We start from the raw sequence: 26,196 nt of genomic DNA, 5'->3' as shown, positions 1-26,196 counted from the left end.
GAGCTGATTTGCATATGTACCATGCATTGTCAAGCGGCATTCACCTTTCAGGAGTGGCCACTGGGTGACACTGAAATTACCATGTTTTTTCAAACTCTGTGTACCAGTAATAAACTTTGCTTAACATACCCTAATGTTCCAACCATAAGGCTGTCAGGCTATACAGATTGATGCACTTTAACAAGAGAGTGAGACATTGGGCCTCATTACACGGAAGGCCGTAAGGGTTAACGGTCACCGGTAATGGTACCGGTGACCGTTAACCCTTACCGCCTTAAAAAGAGGTCCCTTTGCGGGTTGGTACTTTAACGCCTGCTTTTAGCAGGTGTTAAAAACCAACCCGCAAAGGGACCAGGGTGCTAATTACGGTACCGCAATTTGCGGTACCGTAATTAGCACCTTCCCCATTATGCCCTATGGGGCAAAAATGGGAATGGGGAAGGGCAATGGGGGAAGGGGTAATTACCGCCCCGCCAACCTTGGAATAGGGCGGTAATTCCCCTTTCCTCCAAGGCTCTGCCGGTATTTTACCGGCATGGACCAAGGTGCTAATAGCACCTAGGTACACCGCCAACCGTGTAATGAGGCCCATTGTGTGGTTGGTTGCATCCTGCTGCCTTGGGTTGATAAATCTATGTATAAAATACTACCCTATAAAGCAAAGATGATGTTCAGGAGCAAAAAGCATTTGAGCCAATGTGCATAGCCACTGTGCATTGCTCTGTGATTCTGAAGTGGATCAGAACTTCGAGCGATGGCTGCTGGGTGATGCTGTGGCATGTGCTGGTTAGATTACAAGGTCTATTCTACTCTCACGTTTCAGGTAGAAGTGCTATTGAGCTAAACTGCATCCCAATAATTCACTGCTCAGTTGCGCTGAATTGGAGCTGATCTTCCAGGGATGACTACTGGGGGGAGCTGTGGCATGCGCGGTTTAGCAGAAATGGTCTAATGCACTTCTTTCTACCCTCAAAGAATGATGTCTCCCCTTGGTGTCTCCATCATATTGACGCTCTGTTCTTCCTATTTCAAACTAGGTGACACTTAAGTACCACTTCCTTTCTCTATTTCAATATGTAGCTTTGTTACCATTCTCTCAGATTTTCCCCAGAGTCATATGCAAACTGTTTTTGTTGCAACTCCGGCCAGGGTTTTCAATCTGTATCTCACCATCGATCACATGTGTTTTCCCCCCCTAAATTAGTGGAACTGGGTTGGCTTTATTCAGTGTCATAACTTGAATAGGGCCCTGCTTCGCTTATGGACAACATTTGACACTCAGAAAACAACTCTAAAGGGGAACACACAAAATAACAGGATGACAAAATTAACAAATATATGTATTTGTTTGTTTATTTGTTGGTTTATTTATTTGTAGTGCGCACCTAACCTAAGGGTATCAGGGCGCAGAAGGAACAAGAGGATGGCAAAGCTTAGGTTAGAGGAGCATAATAGATGGAGTCCAGCTGAAGTTACAATGTTGGACAGCATCAAGAACAGTGAAAACCAAACGGTCAATAATAATTACAGGAGGTATACAATATTTACAAGTCTAAACGTGGATGATCAGTAAATGTACAAGTAATACACAATTTACAATGGTTGAATATGGAGCGGCAGGCAAAGCATAAGGTGTCATGTTCCTTGAGCCAGAGGATGGTATTAGATCTGAATTGGAGGTAGGGGAGATCTTCCCTGATGGATGGAGGTAGGGCGTTCCAGAATTGTGCAGCTTTCACGGGGAAGCTGTTCCCTCCAGGCATAGTGCATTTGAATCTTTGAAAAATATGTTATGGATAATCAATTCTGAAGGGGTACACAAAAAGTAATGGAATTGATGAATAAATAAATAAATAAATGCATTGGATAATAAGAAAAGGTTTGATTTGAATGACGAGGGCAACATCCCTCATGCCAGCTGCCTGCTCCCCTGCACACTATGCAAACATAGATTGATAAACTGTAGGTTGAATTCCCAAGGAAGACACTGTGGGCTGATCTCTGGAATTTGTGCGCCGAAAAACGGGGATTTGTGCGCCATTCTGCCCGCAAATCCCCATTTGTTGAACAGGGATTTGCGGGCAGAATGGCGCACAAATCCCCGTTTTTCGGCGAACAAATTTCATGAATCAGGTTGCCATCAGAGGAGAGATACATTGTGGAAAAGAGAAGTAAAGGCATAAGGGGAAATCAAATTGCACAACCTGCAAATCCAAATCGCTAAGTTTGCAATACATATAAATAAACTTATTTTCAGTAAATCAAATTGCAGAACAGGAAATGGAAGCAGGATCAGAAACCTGTCTTTGCTGTGCTTACACATTTTTAAATTGTGGCTAATATCATGATCACAGGGCATGGTTTCAAAGATTGCTTCATGTTCGGGCTCCAGTTCTCTGCCTCTGTATTTTACTTCCCCTTAATTCTCCGAGGTTCGAGGGCGCCCCTCGCCTGTGTGTAGAGCGCACCGAGCTACTGAGACTTCTACTGCATTGCTTTATTATCCTTAAAGAAAGCAGCCGCCAGCAAGGTAAGAGAGGCATCTCAATGACACTTTGCAATTGCACACGAAGATGGCACTCGCCACTAAAACAAAGCATGGGCACAGACAGAGCAATAAAGCATGTGGGCCTGATTCATGGAATTTCTTGCACGGTTCAAAGTGACTTTGAACTACTGAAAAGTGATTTTGCACTATGACACAGACCCTGAATCATGGAACGGCGAAACGTGTATTTTTCAGAGTAAAGTCAGTACATAGGCATGTTTGCAGTACCAAATGACTTTGCAGTGCAAAACTACACTTTGCACGGTTTCATGAATCAGGGTTTGTGTTGGTAGTGCAAAGTCACTGTTCAGAAGCGCAAAGTCACTTCGAAGTACAAAAAAATCCCAAGAATCGGGTGTGTTCAATACATTCTTAGATTTTGTTTCAAAGGTTCAGTGCTGAATGAACTCTATGTAGATGCAATGTAGAGTGCATTTCATTCTGTGTAAAATGTATGTAGAATATGCAAGCAAATCTGTAAAAAAGAAAAACACATTTCACAAGAAATCTTAAAATTGCTTTAGGTTTCTTCAAATATACTTGATTGCATTATATCATATTCACTTACGTTTTTTCGTGATAATGTGATATGATATGATAGGTTATTTATAACGCACTTAATACCCAGAGTTTTCTAAGCACGGATCCGGAGATCGAACTAGTGGTGCTCCGTGTTGTCTTGCTTCCAGGGCAAGTGTGTTGCCCCTGAGCTATCCTCTCAAGACCCCCTGAGCTATCCTCTCGAGTTAAAGTGCTGGGGGGCAGAATGCCGGAAGTGGGATTTCCTCTCTGAAGTACCATGGCGCGTGTGCAGCAATGCGAGAGGGGGGTGAGAAGAATGTCTGTTCACTAGAGGAAACAACAAAGCCATATGCACGGTTTCATTTCGTACATCTATAAATTGGATGTCTACATTTAGGGAACTCACCACCATTGAATGGTGCATACAATGCGCCTGTTCTGTACCATAAACGATCTACACGTGTGTACATACGCAAACATGATGCAGTATAACCGAAGTAGAACGCCCAATAGATGTTTATGTTTATGTTTATTGAATTTATATAGCGCTTTAAGCCAAAGCGCTTTACAATATAACAACAGGTACAAAAGTGAAAGAAGCCTATTTACAAACATGAAAAGGTCATAGATGCAGTAGTATGGTGCACAAGCCATGTGTATCCACACCACACAATACGATTCATTATGATTTGAAAATTGTTATGTCCAGACATATATATGTGAGGTTTTTACTTAAATAGATGCGCCCAGAATGATAATTGACTTATTATTGTAGATTAGATCAGTATAGTTCGATTCAACCAATTTAAAGTGTGCAATGCAATTGTAATTGGTTATTTATAACGCACTTAATACTCGGGATGGAACCTGTGGTGATTTATGTCGTCTTGCTTCCAAAGCCAGCACGTTGCCCCTGAGCTATCCACCAGAGACCATGCATTCAGGTATCCATGTGCCCCAGCATGTGCCATATATCAAACTGCACACATGCACACTCTCTCTCACACGCGCAAACACACATCGCAGACATATACATGCCATCAAACACACACATTCACACCCAAATACCCACGCCCCAGCTGTTGAGACTGGAGCCAGTGTCTGGCTGGACGAAGCTCTTAGCACTTCCAACCAAAGCAAACATTCAAGTGCGTGTCCTGCTCAATAACATATCAAAAGTGAATGGACGTCCAGATGGAAGGGGGAATTCCCCTGTTCCAAATGTGAACTTTACTCAACTGGCTCACTGCACGATGTGAATCACAGTGATGTTATCTCCCTCCACAATCTTGTATCCCTCACACACATGCACATATGCACTTGCACTCGTATTTCAATTGACACACTGACACCCAACTGCCAACTCAAACATTCACTCGTGAACACACACACACACACACACACACACACACAGAAACGTGCAGACACATACAAAACACTCAAAGATGTGCTCACTCATGAACTAGCACGCACACTTGCACTAATGAGGGACTGATGAGAATTACTTAATCAGTGATAGGAAGGGGTGAATGAGTGATGTCAGTGGGTGAGTGGTATGAGTCAGATACATGTGTGGAGTGATGTCAGTGGGGTGAGTGAAGTGAAGAGTGACCTTAGTGGGATGATGGTGTGCATGGGGTAAGGAGTTAAGTGGGTAAGTACATAATGATACACTCACATATACAATCACTCAGTAAGTGACTCGGAGAATGGCGAGTGATTGAGTGAGTGAGATAAAGAGTGTGAGTACGGCTGGCACGATTGTTCACGAGAGCATCCACTTGCCAAATGCTGTTGCTGAGCTTGAATAGACCTAATGCCCTGGGCGTGCCAAAAGCAGCAAAGGAATACACAAGTATTTGCAATGATACAATGTATGCTTGAGTTTATGCTGCTATTGGACTGCATCAGTCCATGGGCCGAAAGTGGTTAATCAAGTACCTTGCCTTGTATTGCAGGAACACATATATTTAGCGACAAACTCATATGTAGGCGAGATAGTCATTAAATAATGATGTCCCCACAGATCTGTGCGGCACCTTTGGCACCAAACCGTAGTAGGACAACTGTGTTGAAGGCGGAGGGGCGGGCCATGCATTGCAGAACCTGGGTATATGTTGCCACTTCTCGAGTTAGATGTATACTTGTTTATTTAAGGCTTTGCTTAGGCATATTGTTGCAATATCTGGGCAAAGGTTGGCAAGGCCTGGCCACCTGATGGTTAAACCTAGCAATAAGGGAGCAGCTCTTAGACATACAAATGCTACATTTGGCATTATAATGGCATATCATGGGTACATGTAAGAGATAACTTTCTGTATGCTGGCAGTGGCAAGGCAGAAGTAGTTCTTGGACATTTGAAGGGCATATTTGGTCATATGGTGACACGTCTATGGAATTTGATGAAAGTAGCTAGCCATTAGCTGAATTAACCTCATCATAACTTTACCCCGCCATTGAACATGGTGTCTAAAAATGGTCATGTATTGGTCATTCTAAGGCAAAAACCAGCCTTGCTTAGGATTGTGGTAGTGTTGGTTGAGCATATATTCAAAGTAGTTTGCAAATAGTTGCCAATTTCAGGCTATAGTTTCCCAGTGCCTGGGTACATGATTGTTGAACTTTTCCATACATAGCCAGTCTTATAAAGGCTAATGTTGACAGCATTCATTCAAACTAAATCCAAAAATAATACCAGCTGCTGTCATATTGATGCTCATGTTTGTAATCTTGCATATTTTCCAGGCAATTCCAAACCACACAAATCATCATTTTATACAAAAGTCTGGAGCAGGTCAGCACTAAACATACAGCATTTTGGACAATGAAAGGAGCCTCCTAGATATTATTTATTCAATTTATCTGGGACATTCCTATTACCTTATGTTGCAAGTCAACAAGTATCAAAGATTTTTATTTTTTGGGAGGGTTGGGGGAGGGACAATTGATATGCTAATTGCATAGAGGGAACATCCAGCGTTATCATGTATGTGCTCTTGGGGGCCCTCCATGCAGTGTTCTTTATTTGCAAAACAGAGCACAAAAATCAAGTGTACACACAGACAAAATCGCTTCTACGTTTTTCATTCCATTTTGAAAAAAAGTATAAGTTCCACCTGCAATGTACATATTACAGCCAGCATTTTCAATGGATTCCTACATAACTCATTTGCTTTCAGGAGGTGCTAAAACAGTGTGAATCCATTGGAATCCGCTTTTTTTTATGCCAGCGGGAAAATATCTTCATGGAATAAAACTAGCAGGGATTTGAAGGTGGAGGAGGAATACACAGCCACAAATGCTAGTTCTGTTCTGTGCCCCTAATACGCCCCCGCATGTCTTCAAAATCCTCCAGAGAGAAAAGTAAAGTATACATTGCTCATGACTTGGATCTTTGACTTACTCGTATACACTGAGACTTAGAAAATGACCGATTAGTGTGAAAGAAGGTGGCAGTCTTAAGGCCTAATTCAAAGAAAAAGTGCTAAGCCCCTACAAACCACTTAACGCCATAAATAACATTGCTCTTACTTTGCATGTGCAAGTCCTGAAACCACCCCCAACTGACCTTGCACTGCAACCCACAGGCAGCCCCTGCAATCCCTTACACCATCCTGCATTGACATCCGACCAAATCCCCATGCAGTCCCCTCAAGTCTTGACATCCCATACCACCACTGACCTCTGCAACAACTGCCAGTTAGTGCCCTCAAGTCCTGAAACCACCTGCCCCCCCACTCACCTCTGCTCCAACTCCCCCACACAGCCCCCTCAAGTCCTGACAACACCCACCACCCACTGACCTTCACCCCAAACTCCTGCCGTCCCACCCCCAAGACTGGACATCACCCACTACCACTGACCTTTGCCCAAACACCCAGACAGCCCCCTTATCCCTGACACCACCCACATCCACACTTACCACCACCCCAAACCCTGCACAGATTCCTTAAATCCTGACAACACCCACCCCCCACTGACCCCTGCCTCGCCCCCAGGCAGCCCTCTCAAGTCCTGACAACACTCAACCCCCACTCACCTCCTCCCCAACTACCAGGCAGCTCCCTCAAGTCCTGTGCCCCCCCCACTCACTTCCACCTCTAATCCATGGCAGCCAACTCAATTCCAGACAACACCCACCCCCACACTCACCTCTGCCCCAACCCCCAGGCAGCACCCTCAAGTCACAACAACACCCAACCCACCGACCTTCACTCCAAACTCCAGGCAGACCTATCAAGTCCTGTTAACACCCACACACCACTGACCTCCTCTGCAAAACCCAGGCAGTAAACTGCTAGTCCACCCTGCTCCCAACAACCCCACTGAATAATGGCCAGGCAACCACCTCAAGTCCTGACATCCCCCAACCCCCACTCTCCTCTGCCCCAACCCACAGGCAGCCCCCACAATTCCTTACATGATAGACCTCCGAAACTCACCTCCAACCCAACCACCAGGCAGTCCCCTCAAGTCCTGACAACACCCACCCCCCACTGACCACTGCACCAAGACCCAGGCAACCCCCTCAAGGAGTGACAACACCCACCCCTACTGATCTCTGCCCCAAATCCCAGGCAGCGCCCTGCCTGTCCAACCTTCTCCCAACACCCCCACTGACCTCCACCCCAAACCCCAGGAAGCAACCTGATAGTATACCCTCCTACCAACACTCCCATTGACCTCCACCCCAAACCCCAGGGAGACCCTCTAGTCTTCACAGCACCAATCCCTCACACAGACCTCAGCCCTAAACCAAGCCCCCACTCATCTCTGCCCCAGCCACCAGGCAGCACCCACAAGTCCTGACACCAACCACCACCCCCACTGACATCTGCCCCAACCCCCAGGCAGCCCCCTCAAGTCCTGAAAACACCCAACACACACTGACCTCTGGCCCAAACACCAGGCAGCCCCCTCAAGTCCAGACCCCACCTTCTACCCTCACTCACCTCTGCCCCAACCACCAGTTAGCCCCCTCAATTCCTGACAACTCCCACCCCCCACTCACTTCCGCCCCAACCACCAGTTAGCCCCCTCAATTCTTGACAACACCCACCCCTCACTCACCTCCACCCCAACCGCTAGGCAGCCCCCTCAAGCCCTGTCATCCCCCACCCCCCACTTTACTCTGCCCAACCCGCAAGCAGCCCTCAAAAGTCCTGACACCATCAACCTCCCAAACTCACCTCTGCCCCAATCCCCAAGCACCCTGTAAGTCTTGAAACCCCCACTCCCACTGACCTCCGCCCCAAACCTCAGGCAGCACCCTCAAGTCCTGACAACACAAACCCCCACTGACCTCCTCACCAAACCCCAGGCAGCAAACTGCTAGTACACCCTGATCCTATCACCCCCCATGGAACTCTGCCCCAACCCCCAGGCTAACCCCTCAAGGCCTGAGCTCCCCCATCCACCACTATCCTCCACTCCATCCCCAGGCAGCCCCCACAATTCCTGACACCATCTACCTCCTTAACTCACCTTCACCCCAACACCCAGACAGCCCCCTCAAGACCTGACAACACCCACCCCCACTGACCTCTGCACCAAGCACCCCACTCAAGGACTGACAACACCCATCCCCCACTGATCTCTGCTTCAAACCCCAGGCGACACGCTGCTGGTCCAACCTCCTCCCAACATCCCCAGTGACCTCCACCCCAAACCCCAGGGGGACCGCTCTAGTCTTGACAGCACCCACCCCCCACTGAGCTCCGCCCCAACCCCCTGGCAGCACCTCAAGTCCTGACATAAACCACGCACCCATCCACCTCTGCCCCAACCACCAGGCAGCACCCTCAAGTCCTGACACCAACCACCCCCCCCACTGACCTCCGCCCCAACCCACAAGCAACCACCTAAAGTTCTGAAAACACCCAATCCACACTGATCTCTGCCCCAAACCCAAGGCAGCCTCCTCAAGTCCACACACCAGCTACTACCCTCACTCACCTGTGCCCCAACCACCAGGCAACCCCCTCAAATCCTAATACCACCCAACCCCCACTCACCTCTGCCAGCACTCTGATCCAGCCCCCTCAATATCTGGCAGCATCCACCCCCCCCCACTGACCTCCACCCCAATCCCCAGGCAGCACAATGCTAGTTCCCCCTCCTCCCACCCCCCACTGACCTCCACCCCAAAATACAAGCAGGCCCCTCAAGTCCTGATACCATCCACCCCCCCACTGACCTCTGCCCCAAACCCCAGGAATCCCTCTCACGTCCTGACAATGCCCACCCCCACTGACCTCCTCCCCAAACTCCAAGCAGCACCCTGCTAGTCCACCTTCCTCCCAACACCCCCACCGACCGCTGCCCCAAATCCCAGACAACACCCTGATAGTCCGCTCAGACTCAACACCCCCACTGAGCTCTGCCCCAACCCCCAGGCAGGACCCATCTAGTCCAACCTCACTCCAACACCACACTGAGCTCTGCCCCAATACCCAGGCAGACCCCTGAAGTCCTGATAACACCTGCCCCCACTGACCTATGTCCCACCCACCAGGCAGCCCCCTCAAGTCCTGACAACACTCACCCCACACTGACCTCTGCCCCAAACCCCAAGCAGCATCCTTCTAGTTCACCCATCTCCCAACACCTGCACTGACCTCTGTGTCAACTCCCAGGCATCACCCTGCCAGTCCAACCTTGTCACAATACCCCCACTGACCTCTGCCCGAGTCCCTAGACAGCCCCCACAAGTTATGACAAACCCCACCCCCCACTGACCTCTGCCCCAACCTCCAGGCAGTCCCATCAAGTCCTGAAAACACCCACCCCACTGATCTCTGCCCCACTCCGTAGGCAGCACCATGATAGTCCACCCTCATCTCGACATCTGCAATGACCACGGCCCCAACCCCAGGAAGCACCCTGCTAGTCCATCCTCCTCCCAACAGCCCACTGAACTCTGCCGCAACCCCCAGGCAACCCACTCAACTCCTGACATCCCACACACCCACTATCCTCCACCCCAAACCCCAGGCAGCCCCTTCAATCCTGACACCAACCTCCACCCCAGTTACCTCTGCCCCAACCTCCAGAGGGCTCACTCAATCCTGACACCATCAACCTCCTGAACTCACCTCCAGCCCAACCCCCAAGCAGCCCAAAGTCCTGACAACACCCACCCACCACTTACCTCTGCAGCAATCCCCAGGCACCTCCCTCAAGTCCTGACAATACCTAGTCCCCACTGATCGCTGCCCCAAACCCCAGGCAGCACCCTGCTAGTCCCCCTCCTCCCAACACCCACACTGACCTCCACCCAACCCCCAGGAAGCATCCTGATAGTCCACTCTCCTACCAACACTCCCACCAACCTCTGCCCCAAACCCCAGACAGACCACTCTAGTCTTGGCAGCACCCACCCCCCACTGACCTCCACCCCAACCCCCATGCAGCACCTTCAAGTCCTGAAACAAACCATCTCCACTCACCTCTGCCCCAACCACCAGGAAGCCCCCTCAAGTCCTGACACCAATCACCACCTCTGCTGACCTTTGCCCCAACCCCCAGGCAACCCCCTCAAGTCCTAAAACCACCCAACCCCCACTGACCTCTGCCACAACCTTCAGGCTGCCCCCTCAAGTCCTGACATCACCTACTACCCTCACTCACCTCCTCCCCAACCAACAGGCAACCCCTCAATCCTGACACCACCCACGCCCCACTGACCTCTGCTCAACCCCAGGTAGCCCCCTCAAGTCCTGATACCACCCACCTCCCCACTCACCTCTGCCCCAAACTCTGATGCAACCCCCTTAAATCCTGGCAACACCCACCCACCCACTGACCTCCACCAACCATCAGGCAGCCCCCTCAAGTCCTGACATCACCCACCGCCACTCACCTATGCACCAAACCCTAGGCAGCACCCTGATAGTCCACCGTTTTCCCTACACTCCCACTGACCTCTGCCCCAACCCCAAGTTAGCACCCTGCTAGTCCATCCTCTTTCCAACACCTCCACTGACCTCCCCCCAAACCCCAGGAAGCCCCCTCAAGTCCTGACAATGCCCAACCCCACTGACCTCCACTAAAAACCCCATGCAACACCCTGCTAGTCCATCCTTCTCCCAACAGCCCACTGAACTCTGCGGCAACCCCCAGGCAACCCACTCAACTCCTGACATCCCACACGCCCACTATCCTCCACCCGAAACCCCAGGCAGCCCCTTCAATCCTGACACCAACCTCCACCCCAGTTACCTCTGCCCCAACCTCCAGAGGGCTCACTCAATCCTGACACCTTCAACCTCCTGAACTCACCTCCAACCCAACCCCCAAGCAGCCCAAAGTCCTGACAACACCCACCCACCACTGACCTCTGCAGCAATCCCCAGGCACCTCCCTCAAGTCCTGACAATACCTAGCCCCCACTGATCGCTGCCCCAAACCCCAGGCAGCACCCTGCTAGTCCCCCTCCTCCCAACACCCACACTGACCTCCACCCAACCCCCAGGAAGCATCCTGATAGTCCACTCTCCTACCAACACTCCCACCGACCTCTGCCCCAAACCCCAGACAGACCACTCTAGTCTTGGCAGCACCCACCCCCCACTGACCTCCACCCCAACCCCCATGCAGCACCTCAAGTCCTGAAACAAACCATCTCCACTCACCTCTGCCCCAACCACCAGGAAGCCCCCTCAAGTCCTGACACCAATCACCACCTCTGCTGACCTTTGCCCCAACCCCCAGGCAACCCCCTCAAGTCCTAAAACCACCCAACCCCCACCGACCTCTGCCCCAACCTTCAGGCAGCCCCCTCAAGTCCTGACATCACCTACTACCCTCACTCACCTCCTCCCCAAACAACATGCAACCCCCTCAATCCTGACACCACCCATGCCCCACTGACCTCTGCTCAACCCCAGGTAGCCCCCTCAAGTCCTGATACCACCCACCTCCCCACTCACCTCTGCCCCAAACTCTGATGCAACCCCCTTAAATCCTAGCAACACCCACCCACCCACTGACCTCCACCAACCATCAGGCAGCCCCCTCAAGTCCTGACATCACCCACCGCCACTCACCTATGCACCAAACCCTAGGCAGCACCCTGATAGTCCACCGTCCTCCCTACACTCCCACTGACCTCTGCCCCAACCCCAAGTCAGCACCCTGCTAGTCCATCCTCTTTCCAACACCTCCACTGACCTCCTCCAAAACCCCAGGAAGCCCCCTCAAGTCCTGACAATGCCCAACCCCACTGACCTCCACTAAAAACCCCAGGCAACACCCTGATAGTCCACCCTCCTCCCAACACCAAATATGACCTCTGCACAAAACCCCAGGCAGCACTCTGCTAGTCCACCCTCCTCCCACCACCCACTGACATTCGCCCCAATCCCTAGATAACCCCTCAAATCTGACATTACCCACCGTGCACTGACCTCCACCACAAACTACCAGGCAACCCCCTCAAGTTCTGATATCACCCACCCCCCCACTCCTCTCTGCCCCAAGCACAAGGCAGCCCCCTCAAGTCCTGACAACACCCACCCCCACTGACCTCTACCGAAACCCCTAGAGAGCTCACTCAAGTCCTGATAACACCCACCCTCCACTGACCTCAGCCCCAAACCCCAGACAGCACCCTCAACTCCTGACACCAACAGCCACCCCAGTTACCTCAGCCCCAACCCCCACACAGCCCCCTCAATTCCTGAAAATGCCTACCCCCACAGACCACCACTCCAACCCCACGCAGCTCCCTCAAGTCCTGACTACATCAACCCCCCACTGACCCCAGACACCAAACCCAGGCAGCACCCTCAAATATTGACACCAACCACCATCCCCACTGACATCTTCCCCATCCCCCAGGTGACACCTATTCCCACCGACCTCTGCCTCAAACCCCAGGCAGCTCCCTCAATTCCTAACAACACCCACACCCCACTGATCTCAGGCCCCAAACCCGGGCAACACCCTGCTTGTCCACCGTCCTCCCAACAACCCCACTGACCCCTGCCCCAACCCCCAGGCAGCACCCTGCTAGTCCATCCTCCTCCCAACACCCCAACTGAACGCTGCCCCAACCCCCAGCCAAACCACTCTGTAAAAGTATATTTTGCATGAACACCGCCTGATAGTAAACGATTGGCCTAAGCACATTTGCATCGCACTATAAATCGCATTGAATGAACCTGAAACAGGCTGACTACACCACCATGTTAAGTTATCCGCCATTTTGAATCGCCTCTTGCTTTCTGTCGCATGTTAGAATTGGTGTTTTCAGCTCCCGCAGAGCAAGATGAACTTTGTACTGTTTCATGATGTCCACATAGATAAACATGTTGAAGCTGATAAAGTGGATAGCTTGTCGTAGACTGAGGAACCTTGGAGCTAAACAAAAGGCATACTAATCAGTAATTTAGAAACCATCTGTACCAACAATGTCTTCTCCGTTCAAACAGCAAAATGGAATGATGAATAGCTGAACATGTGCTTTTGCAGAAATCTTTGTTTTCTCTCCTTGAAAATAAACTGACTTTAAGCTCAAGAACAAATGGTAGACAAATATAACTGAGTAAAAAAAGGAATGTTACCTTTGTGTCTTCTGTTTGGAAAACATGTGAAATATTTAAAGGAAAACAACAAACTATGTAAAGATGTTTGAGCATGTATTAGTTATCTGGAGTGGCTATGAACCCTAGGTAAATGTATTACACAAAGAGGGGCTGCGCGATGTATTTGGGATTGTGGAAGACTTGTATATATACATGTGTTTTTGATATGTCCAGCTCTCTCTCATCCCATGGTGTCTGGTTGCACACATTGCGGGGTGTTGAGAGCCAGACAGCTGCCTGTTAATAAATAGTACATTGTACCATTGGACTTGTGACAGGCGTATTTATTTTATGTAGTAATATGCCTCGATATTCTTTAATCTTTCAACTCAAGTCTTGACATCCCACACAACCAATATCCTCTGCCCCAACCCCCAGGCCGCCCCCTGAATCCTTACACCATCCACCTCCTGAACTCACCTTCACCCCAACCCCCAGGCAGCCCAAAGTCCTGGCACCACCCCACCACTGACCTCTGCACCAATCCCCAGGCAGCTCCCTCAAGCCCTGACAATATCCCCCACACTGACCTCCAACCTAACCCCTAGGCAGCCCTCTGAAGTCCTGATACCACCCACTGCCCCAACTGACTTCCGCCCATCACCTTTTGCAGCCCCCTGCTAGTCCTTCCTACTCACACTACCCCACTCACCTCTGTCCATCACTCCTTACAGCCCCCTGCTAGTCCTGCCCACTCTCACTATCGCCACACACCTCAATCCATCACCCCAGGCAACCCCCTGCTAATCCAGCATACTCCAAGTAGACCCATGGAGCTCTGCGTATCACTCCTGCCAAGTCCTTGCTAGTCTGCCCCCTACCAGTCCAATGTGTATCTTCAACTTAACCTCAACTCCTCTGGGCTGCCTGCACCATGAAGTAACCCTGCGACATATCCTCCTCCAATACGATTGACTGGGAGCACTGCTACTGAATCCAAGCCTGAAGCATCTTCCATTTCTCCCTGGTAGACCACACCTCGCATCAACAGGACAGCACAGAGTTGTACCACCTACATTAGACATGGTAATGCAATGCAATGTTGCATATGTATATTGCCTTTGTGACATTGCAATGGCCTCAATCCCTGTAACTGAATGCCTTGGTTGACAGAAGTCCAAGGAATCACTGACTGGGCTAACTATATAGAATGTATGGGTGCATTTCAGCCTGTGCAAATGTAGGTAGGTATGTAGGTGTGACAAAGTCCCTTCCAAAGCCGAACAGGCCTCTGATTATGGGTGATGTGAAGCCTGTCAGAGAGTGACTTAAGACAGAAATTGTGTGCTGCTAGACTCAACCATAAAACAGGGGACTCATTTGCATTCCTGGGCAGTGGTGATGCATGATAGGAGAGCAGGTAGAGGCTGACTGCCGAGCGTGTGCGGGTGGGTAGCTGCACGGTGTGTGATTGATACAGCAATCTACCATCCACTGAACAAGTGACGCTTTTAGCCCTCCCATCCACAGTGAGACCACATCTCACTGCAACACTCACAATGCCAAGCACCCATACCAGTGAATGAAGCGTTGGCACATAGACATTGACAAACAAGCCCCAGAGGAATATTTAAACATCAATCAAGCAATAAGGAACTCAACATACAATAAAATCCACTCCCATTACCAAATGATCAGCAGTGAATGAGCCGTCATATGTACAACAAGCAAGTAAAACATGTTGAACATTTTGTAACACACATGAATAAGTGAATACCCATCCACAATGAGAGAGACAAAACACCATAATTACGCATCTCACTCATCACCATTACCATCCATGTATGCCCACCATTACACACACACTGAACATATCACTCCACCAACACCAACACACTGACAACAAACATGCAGTGCCACTGAGCAAAGTATAGCATCAGAAAGACAGACATAGCCCACTCCAACTGTCTGCTCTCCCCACTCCTACATGAGAAAATCTATGTGCACATGTCCAAGTCAATCCAAATAAAGCCACCATTTCAAACAACATCACAGAATATCAACAAACACACAAGAAAACATTTAGCAATAAAGTATATACTCAACCACAGCAAATAACTCTCACGCGCACACACACACCATGCATACAATTCAATAACATGCCTGTATTTCAAAGCACGCCTGTAGGCCACCAACACGTGCATAAAAAAAAAATGGGAATCCAAAAGCACATCACCTTCACACACATACAAGCCCCCACACATGGTCATAGAGCATGGATGCCACAACTAACACACACGTGTAGCAGGCACACACGTTCCCCACAAAACATCACAGTAACAACATGAGACACACAGTGAGGCCCCAATCTACATGACTGACACAAAACATATGCACTAGGAGAACATAAAAAAAGGAAATGTGCACACAGACATAGAGACTGCACGAAGCACGGAATGACCTGAATAAAAAGTTGTATTCAAATGTAACTATGCACAATGAAATAATGGGAAGGGTAAAACTATCCATGGATAAATCATTAAAAAGTCCAAAATGAAACCTAACTCTAAGTAACTAAATACATTGGTAGCAGGATACTCCACTCCAATCTCTGACAACCCCTTGACCAGGGCTAACTCACAATCAAGGTACTCTGCCTTTAGGTGGGCCTCTGTTGTTGCCTGGAGGGCTTGCATAGTCGCCACCATCTGCTTCTCTGATTCATCTGCCAACCTGCAAGTATCCCCCAGGATGGCAGCCCACCTCCTCGCCCGCCTTAGTGCCACCTCAGCAATGGCCACCATCACTGCTCCTTCCCTCGCCCACTGCCTCTCTGCCACACAGAGGACAATGCATGCAGGACCTCCCTGTGTACCTCCTGCATCATGGTGCAAAATGCCTCCTCTGGATGGTAAACCCTGTACAAATCTGCCTCCTCATGGTCACCACCTTCTGCTGCTGGGCAGCATGGATGCTCTGGAGGCACGCCCTCCGATGACCGTCACCAGAGGCTTACAGCACCTGAACTGCCCTGCATTTCCAGCTGTGCCTCCACTGCCTGGGCATGTGTTCATACCTGGGCAGGCACAGTGACAACCTCATCTGCCATCTGAGGGACTGCCATCTTGGGCAGGGATGAAGGCGCAACCAGAACGGTCACTGGTGGCGGGACAGGTGCAAGGGTGCCGTGGTGGTATGTGGCATGGAAGGCTCCATGGAGGATGACTGACGCATAGAGGAGGAATTGGAGTAGGGGGCCATTGTAGCAGACAAACCTGAGATCCCTTCTGAGAACAGGGCCCTTGCCAGCTGGGACAGGAAGTGGCACATCTCATTGTGAGAAGCTTGTACAGCATACCGAATCAATGAAGTCCGTCTCGTGACACCCCCCAGCAGGTGCAGCACCTGATCCCGGATGGACACATTGGTCACAAGCGGGGCATCGGTCTGGGTGGAGTCATTCTGGAAGGTGGTCACTGCTGCAGCAGATGGCCCAGAGACAGGAGGTTGTGAAGAATGGTGGACTGCACAACATCATGTTCCTGGACTAGGGGTGCAGCCCGAATAACCTCATTGATGCCCCTACCTGAGCCGGTCGGCTGGCTAGCAATAGCCTGCTTCTCCACCTCCACCTCCATCAACCCTGATCACTCCAGAGAGTCTTTTGCCCTTGATGACCCTTGTGTGACAGCACCATGTCCAACCGCTGCTGAGGTGTCCCCCACCACAATCACCTCCTGGGACATACCCCCAGCTGCCTCACCCGATGGTACAGGTGCCCCCACAGTCGCATCGCTCTCAGAAGAGGAGTTACTTGTGTGTCTCTGTTGTCTGTGCCTTGATCTGGAGGCTTGGTCCCTTCATCTGTGCGCCACAGCATGGCTGCAACCATCTTCCCCAGCTGCAACATCTGTGGGATGGGAAAGTGGACAAAGAACATTGGGCCTCATTACACGGATGGCAGTGAACCATGGCGCTATTAGCGCCATGGTTAATGCCAGTAAAATACCGGCACCGCCTTGGTGGAAAGGGGAATTACTGCCCTATTCCAAGGTTGGCGGGGCGGTAATTCCCCCTTCCACCATTGCTCTTCCCCATTCCCATTTTTGCCCCATAGGGCTCTATGGGAATGGGGAAGGCGCTAATTACGGTACCGCAAATTGCGGTACCGTAATTAGCTCCCTGGTCCCTTTGCGGGTTGGATTTTTAACAACTGCAAAAAGCAGGCGTTAAATTCCCGAACCCGTTAAGGGACCTCGTAGTAAGGCGGTAAGGATTTACCGGTACCGGTAAAATACCGGTACCGGTAAACCCTTACTGCCATCCGTGTAATGAGGCCCATTGACATCAGTCAACAGTGTCGAAGGATGTGTGGCATACACAGAATAAACAATAACAGTAAGTCAGCACGGGTCAACCAGCAACAGCCACACACACACATCCATGCAATTTTCATGAATACTGACACACACATGTAGGGATAAGGATGAGTCACAGTCATGACACATGCACATGTCAACACAGCACATTGATGTGTGTCCACAAACCCATTGTAAGAAACATGACATGCCACAAAACCAATGTCAAAGTGACCTAAGTCTAACCAGCAGCAAGGCGAGGGATTGAAATAAGGAGTTGTCGGGAAGGAGTAAAAAGAAGCTCCTGGGTATCAGGCATCACATGTAACGCAGGAGCAAGCACATTCTGCAGAGCAAATCCGACTTGGGCGAATATGCACATCCTAACTTTTTGCACATAACATATTTTCCAATGATCTCTACATGTTCCTTACTTCTGTCCTACAATCTCTATCATACATATTCCCACAACTACAGGCATAATATCACATAGCAATGTTTTCATGTCACCACGTGCCTACAGAGTCAATCCAAGCTCCTGGTAGCTTTTGTTTGCAAACTAACCAGGCTCAACCTGGATGTTTCAATGAGCTAAATAGCTCCCAACACTTGGCAATTCTGAACCATGCAGTCCCATGGGAAGTGCACCTGGGCACATGTCTCCCTAACCCACTGCATGTCTCGCTTGATCACCTTGTCTGCATGCATACTCATGCGGTGTGGGAAAGGCTACAAACAGAACAGCCACAAGGATTCACGCATGGAAGAGGGAAACTTGGCTGCCATGCCTCACATCGTGACCCACAAGCATGGCAACAATGTGCACCGCTGGGGCTATGCTATTGAGGCAGCAAACCAATACCCCCTGGAGAGGGTCGGGAACCCCAACTGCCTTATGGAGCCAAACTAGCACTTCCCTGGGACATCTGCTTTGCCCCGTGGCCCTTCAACTGCTGGCCTTGCCGAGCCACTCCCACAGCATGCAGGCCTGAAGTCACACACCTGCTATGGTGGCCCAGTACCAGCACTGATGAGCTGCTCAACCTCCCATGCCACAAGTATGTCACACCTACCACAGAGTACAATGCATTCACATGGGGTCCATGGAGGCCTGCTGCAGACAGATGTGGTACACAGCTGGGCCAGCTGTGAATCAGACCATCAGGAAGGCGTGACCCAGCACCATGGGCAGTTTTGCATGGCCAAAGGAACTGGCCGAAGGAACAGCTGGATGTGAGTCCATGAAGCAGGGTCAGCAATAACACCGCCATCCAGGCTCTGGCCTTGAGTCACCAACCCTTTGTCTGGGTCTGCAAGTGGCAGAACACCGTCTATGGGTTGAGCCCCATCTAGAAGACTTGTGACCCCTAATCGATGCTGGGAAGATGCCACTTCATACCACATGCCCCATGTCCGCAGTTGTATGAACAAATAGCACAGTCCACTGTGGATTAACCACATCACTCGATGTGACTGAGGGATTCCTGGACATGTATTGAGTATCCACACAAATAAAATACCCTAATGTTGCATTCTGCCAACTCTGATCTGAGTACATAGTCAGGTGACATATACCCAGGTGGCTGTCCCGGGATGAGTCTCACATTCCTGGGCTACTCTGTGTGACCCTGTGTAAGTGGATGTTCCAATGCTAAAGGGTGGGTGTCCCTGTTGGTCAAGAATGCATCAATAGCTCAGTTGAATCATTGGGAGTAAGATCCTGGGCCCAGGCACAAATCTTGCGAGAAGGGGTTAGCTGCTGCGCATGCCCACACCACCGGTGTGGTGAAGGGTGGTCTGCCAACCTGTGCAACTGTCATCACCTTGGACTGCAGTTGACAAACAACTTTTGTTTAAGCGCATGGACCACGTGGGCACACCCCCACTGTGTGTAGTCAAAGCCCTGAGTCCATGCCACCAACCTTGTGCTCCCACATGACCACTGGGAAACTGCTGAACTACTCTGTCACAGCACTGCTTGATGGTGAGAGAGTCCCATGCAAGGTGGCAATCTCTGAGGAGCCATGGCCTCCATTATTCACTCTCCAAATGCAGGTGGTACATGGATGCCTGTTTCGACAGCCTTGGCTGGATGAGCAGTCCAACCAAAGATGAACCAAGTGTACAAATGCATCTGTGGATTGCAAGGAGCAAAACCGAGAGGCTGACCTACTGCCGTGGTGCAAGTCATCAAGGGTAATTTGATGACCATGCACAACCCACACCGAAGATTACCACTATCAGGCAAAGCTCTGTTGGCACATCGCGTGGTGAACGGCTGCTGTTCGTCTTAAGAATGTGTGGAGCATGGGTGTGTCAGTGGGAAACAAGTGCAGGGCAGACAGGACTGTTACACGCTGTCAACAATAGGCCAGCATAAGCAGTGGTCGAAGTGAGCGGGAGCGGTCGGGAGCAGTTCTCCTCTACTTTTTTTAATTACTTTTTACAGCTCCTATACTTTTATTTTAAAAATAAACCGTTTCCGGAATGGTTTCATTTTAAAAGTGTAGGTAGAAGTTAAAACTTGCACTGTCAGTGCACTGCACTGAACGTTCCCTTACACAGCAAGTGCAAGTGTTTAGTGGTGTGTATTGTGTGTGGGAGGGGACGTGATGATGGAATTTGTGGGGAGTGGGTGCAGGCCAGCAGGGAACATAGTTCTACTACTTCTTTTCGTACACTTCGACCACTGAGCATAAGGCAACTGTGCCAACTTCTAAACTGTGTACCTTGGGTGACAGAGGAGGAATAGTGTCCAAAAGTATCATGTTGCCTAGTTTACACAACTGGAATACACACCAGAATGTAGTACATCCAGCTCTTCGGACCAGGCCAGCCTACTGGGACTACTAGTCATACCTAAGTTCCACCATTACCGGGAATTTCAAAGGATCATGAAGGGCACATGCAGACTATGGACCAGCCCCGTTGCCAAAGCCCACCACTCCTGCAGCGTGGCCACAGGAGTCAGAACACAGTGGCCCAGGAGTGTGCAGTGAGTATCTTGGTAGGATTGACAACCACTGAATTCATGGAAGCATAGCTGGCATGGATTACTGCTGGGAACACATTGGTGTCAAGACACCCAGTTGTATGCTCAATCCCACAAGACAGTCTTGATTTGATTATGCACAGCATGGCCATGACAACACCTGCTTGGGTATCTGTCCACCCAATTGCATCTATTAACATGCATCCCTTACAGCTTGACCTGTAAGTATGCAACACGTACAGGTACACATTGCAGAGGTAAAAGTGCATATGCTGTTGGCCAGAACACAAACGTATGGCATGATCACACGTCAACTCTGGCTTCACATGCAGTGGGATGACAGATCACTTCCCTGTGCCTGAGAGGTCAGTGCACCAACATGACATTTTCCGACATCCATACACATGGTGTCACTCTCAGATGATGAGGCTATTTGGCTTCACTTGCAAATGTGCAACCCATTGAGGTGGTGTGCATGCATGTTCCTCACATGGCTACAACATCATTATCTGACATACGTAGTGTCTGAGCACTTGTTCCGAACAACTCACATTGTATGTGCACAAGTGCCCCGAGTCACCAAGAACCAACAGTCCACATACCAAACCATGTCAAATTAACAGATGCCTGCCATCACATATGTCCAGCATTGGAGGGAGGCTGCATGCCACTGTGGATCACTGCAACACACATGCTGAATGCAGAAGCTAGTATCTGCAATCCTGCATACCCCTGCACAACACACATACACACATACACTGTAGAGCTCTGCACCACATGGGTACTCACCAGCAGCTTCCATATGTCCTTGCCACTCACAGATCTGGGTGTGGAGGGCCAGATAGAACCTCTCGAGGACCAACAGCTGGACAGACAACATCCTGTAGCAGCCCACACAGCAAACCGCCACAGTGGCACCTGCATTGATGGCCGATACCGCCTTGGTATGGCTACGGGTCTTGAGGTCCTTACAGCGCTTCCGCCCACTCTTCACAGAATGGGGTGCCACCCCTCCAGGTTGATGGCAGCCGTGATGTGCACCCAGATCTGGTGACATCCTTTGGGCCCAAGCTGCAATCCTAGGTTGAAGAGGGCATAATAATTATCCAGGACTCGATCCTCCCGGATGCCAACTTCGGTACTGGAGAAGTTGGCAAACCTCTTCCATACTGCCTTGGGGGCACCGCTCAGTGGTGAGGAGGATGGAGCAGACATGGCAACCCTTGAGGCAGGCGTGGGAGGGCTAACTGGGTCCTGGAAATGTGCTGTAGAACTGTTGTGGTGGAATTGAGAGGTGGGAGTCACACGCCAGCAAATAAGGTGGTCAGAGGGTTTTACAGGCTAGCCACAGGAGCATAGGTAATGGGGGGGACAGCAGACACTCTTTTGTATTGCTGGTGAGCAGCAGGCATGTACACACGACCAGGCAGCAGCAGATGGTGAGGTGGGAGGCAGTACAGGGTAAGAGTAGACACAGAAAACAGCACAGAGGCCGGTGCATGCTCTTGTCACATCGGTCATGAGGCAGCATGGATAACGGAGTAAGGGACCTTAGCACATAAATTACATGGTACACGCTTCACGGAGCATGCTTACGCATCAAACGGCAATGACACTGATATTTACGAGGTGCACTTCACATTACTAGTTGAAGGGGAGATGGAGGATTTGCTATCGCTGACACATATTTGGGGGTACATCGCAAGCATTTTTTTGATTTTGGGAGGTATTCTACATATCACGTACTGCTTTTTTGGTTTTGGGGAGCCCATATGGTATCGCGTATGTACTTTTTGGTTTTGGGAAGCCTTCTATGTATCGCATACCTCTTTCTCTGGTCCAAGGGAACCCACACTGTTTTGCGTACACATGTTTTGGTTTTGGGATGCCTTTTACCTATTGCGTACCACTTTCTTTGGTTTTGGGGTGCCTTGACGCCTTGCAGGATCACTCATCTAGGTAGTCCATCACAGGCTGTTTTTTTTTTCTTTTGGTGTGATCTACTTTTGTGGGTGCTTTTCACTTTGCCTGCACCATGAGTGGGAAGGCTCCAAGAGGGAGCGAACAGGGATGTGATGTTGACACGTTTTCCCCAGCCCCAAGAAGAGGATGTGGTGAACCTCAACCTACAGGTGCCCTGGCACCTGGACGCAAGCACCTGGATGGAGGCCTACGGGTGGCCCAGCACCACCAAGAGCAAACGGGAACAAGAGGAGACGACCTACACCACCACATGATCAGGCACAGGTGAAGCAAGAAGAGGCATATCGGAATAAGCGCTTCACTTGTGAGGAGCTTGAAATTGTCACAGCATATGTGTTGGAACACCATTGGGACCTATACCACTCGGCTGGCAGCTTCCGACTCTGACACAAAGAATGAGGATGTGGCAGGAGGTCATATACCTCATAAATGCATGTGGAATTTGAAGGGCACACTGCTAAATAGGTCCACAAATGGATGTATGACTTCCTTCGAAGGACTAAGGATAAGCACAGTGTCACCTGGCCTCTGCCCAGGCCCCTGAAGCGGGGGCTGCCAGAAGTGAACAAGCTGACTCCATTCGAAGAGGTTGCAAGTGAACTGATCAGCAGTGAGCAGGTGCAAGGCATGGCGAGGCATAGAAGCCTATGCGCACACATCTGGTGAGTGGCATTTGTTCGTATTTTATGTGTTGGCAATTTTGCATGACATGCTCGTATATGTGTTGGACTACAGTTGGCTTTAGTTCACTGCCATCCATGGCCACTGCACAATTGCTATCTTGTATACTTCTGTCACATGACCTGTATTCAGGGAGGAGGTTGTATGGTTTACGTGTGTGGTACATGTTGGTGTCAAAGTACACATCACTGTCTGCTGGCTTTCACTGCTGTGCCAGTACTTGCATGAGTGGCAACGGCATGAAACACATATATCAGTGTACACTTTCACAGTGTCATGCATGTGTATTGTCTATTGGGAGAGATAATCATGACTCACATAGACTCAAATCAATTTGTGCATGATGTCACAGTCATCTATTCCTTGGACCTGGCTGCCAGTGAAAATGGATGAGCAACAATGTATGAGCATAGGCACATGAGGCTGTCTTCAAGACGGGATGAGATGTGGATGGCCAATAGTTGTTTCAGTGAAGTACATTCCACATTTGCAGGCGTGCCTTGTTCAGTTCCATGTCGCAGTCTCCTCACACATTTCTGTGAGGCATGTGATTGTGACCAACCGCATATCTTGTGAGGGGCTATGTTGCAATGGTGGTTGAGGAGATCATGGAAACACATATGCATGCCTTATATTTTGGGTCAACACTTCAACATGTTGCAACAAGAAAGTGTTGGAATAGAGAATGGGCACAGTGATGATACACAGACCTCCATCCTTCCACTGATGTGAATTAGAGACCATCATGTCAGTGTTGTAATATGTACTCTTGATCCCACAACACATGTCTTGTTGCACAGCCTGATATGCACAGCCATGATTGCACAGGTGCCATTTATGTGTGGTTTACAGGTCACAGTGTGCTCACTCACAATGTGTGATGTATGTATGCCTGACCATTGTGTGTCTGTATGCATTGTAATGCACATAAGTATGTTCTGCCAGGTACTCATGCCTTGGAATTCTGTTGTCTGGCTTTGTGCAGATGAAGAGACGGAGGAGGAAGAGGAGGCAGTCACATGACAGGCCACCAGTGGAGGCCGGGGTGTCATGCCCCATGAGAATCCCCATGTGCGGCAGGCAATTGTCTGTAGGGTTGTCAACTCTTCGGACTCTTCATACTCTGCAGATGCAGCTTCTGATTCAGATGTGGAGGACACACTGAGGGATATTGAGGGTGCCCCAATGGGCAGTCCGGATGGGGCCATTGAGTCAGAGGATACAAGCCAGGAATCACGGGTCAGGCCAGTGGGAAGCGCTGTGTCTACAGAGGTTATGGTTGCAAGATCGGCTTCACCTGTGTCAGAATCAGCATCAGGGGCTGATGTCCAAGGGAGGGTTGCAGATGTACAGCCAAGGACAGGGGTCCAACTGCAACAGGCCTGGACCCTGGCAAGCCACCACCGTCGGCCCGCACATGTGGTGGAAGTGTGCATGATAGACATTTAGAGTGGGAGCAGCAGATGCTACATGGGGACATCCGTCGCCTAGCTGAGAACATCTCCTTACCTGCTGCACGGGATGCACAGCAGCGGTTGATGGATTGCATGACAAGGACACTTCATGCAGAGATGCAGACCTCCAGGTACAGCAACACAAACTGGACCTCAACTCCAACATCAAAAGCCAGCATGCTGATCTGGCGTGTCTGTGTGATTCCATGCATTGAGATGTGGTGGCACCGAAAAAGAAACTGCAGCTAGAAATGTAGGCGTCTCGGGACACCCATTGCCATGAGATCCAGAGCTTGATTTCAATACATGATGAGCTTTGGCTACAAGGACCCACCTCTACCAGGAGGTGGATGCCTTGAGGCAGATGCTCTCCCAGCAGTCTGATGCATCACAAGTGAGTGCACATGTGGACTCTGATGCCACTCGTGAGAAAGTCCATTGTGACCTCATCCACAATTGGGTTAATCATGCATAAATCTCTGTCATGAGTGACCCTAGTCAATGAAGAGCAGGCTTTGGCACTGCATGGACAGGATGCTCCACCACTAACACCCTGAAAACCACCTGAGAAATCACCACAGGATGGCAGTCCCAAGCCACCCACATAACCTCAACCACCTGTGCCCTGATGTTCATGAGGGAGTATGATTTTTGTTTTGATGTGGACTATTTTCAGTTCACTTATGTGGGGACACACCTCCCCCCTTCCCTCCCTGGATATACTTATTTATGTTTACCCCTGTCCAACAACGACACTTTTTCTTTTTTTTCACCTTGGGGGGATGTGCCATTGCCCTCGTGAGGCCTTCCTGGGTGGATGACTGGGCATGCAGCCATTTACAGTAGAGTCAACTGCCATGGTTTACTTGACTGCAACAGCGCCACACATACAGGTAGAGATTGCACTCTGCATCGATGAACACATGAATGGCCTTTTTACTAGTCTATTCCAATGTCCTATGTCATTACAAGTGTCTTGCCTCATCCAGTACCTGCACTCATCGAGAAGTCCACTCAGCACCCTGTTTCCACCCTAGTCCACATAATCTCAGCCAGACACTGGCCCTCCATTACCCAACGCAGAAACACAGTGTTAGGTGGAGGTGATGAGGGAATCACAGCGCAACAACTC

The 26,196-nt window shown here is 50.0% G+C and overlaps 1 protein-coding gene across 1 annotated transcript in view; it reads left to right on the top strand.

Moving 5' to 3' along the window:
• Positions 1-2,296: 2,296 nt before the first annotated feature.
• The window catches only part of C1QB (complement C1q B chain), a 100,748-nt gene continuing 76,848 nt past the window's right edge, over positions 2,297-26,196 (top strand). Inside the window, exon 1 of the mRNA XM_069610871.1 lies at positions 2,297-2,530. The gene's annotated coding sequence lies outside the window, so the exon portion shown is untranslated. The remainder of the gene's footprint in view (positions 2,531-26,196) is intronic.

The sequence above is a fragment of the Ambystoma mexicanum genome, chromosome 8, assembly GCF_040938575.1.
Source record: "Ambystoma mexicanum isolate Mex_15411 chromosome 8, UKY_AmexF1_1, whole genome shotgun sequence".
Classification (NCBI taxonomy): domain Eukaryota; kingdom Metazoa; phylum Chordata; class Amphibia; order Caudata; family Ambystomatidae; genus Ambystoma; species Ambystoma mexicanum.
The sequence above is the reverse complement of the archived record's forward strand: the minus strand, read 5'-3'. Positions and strand labels throughout refer to the sequence as shown.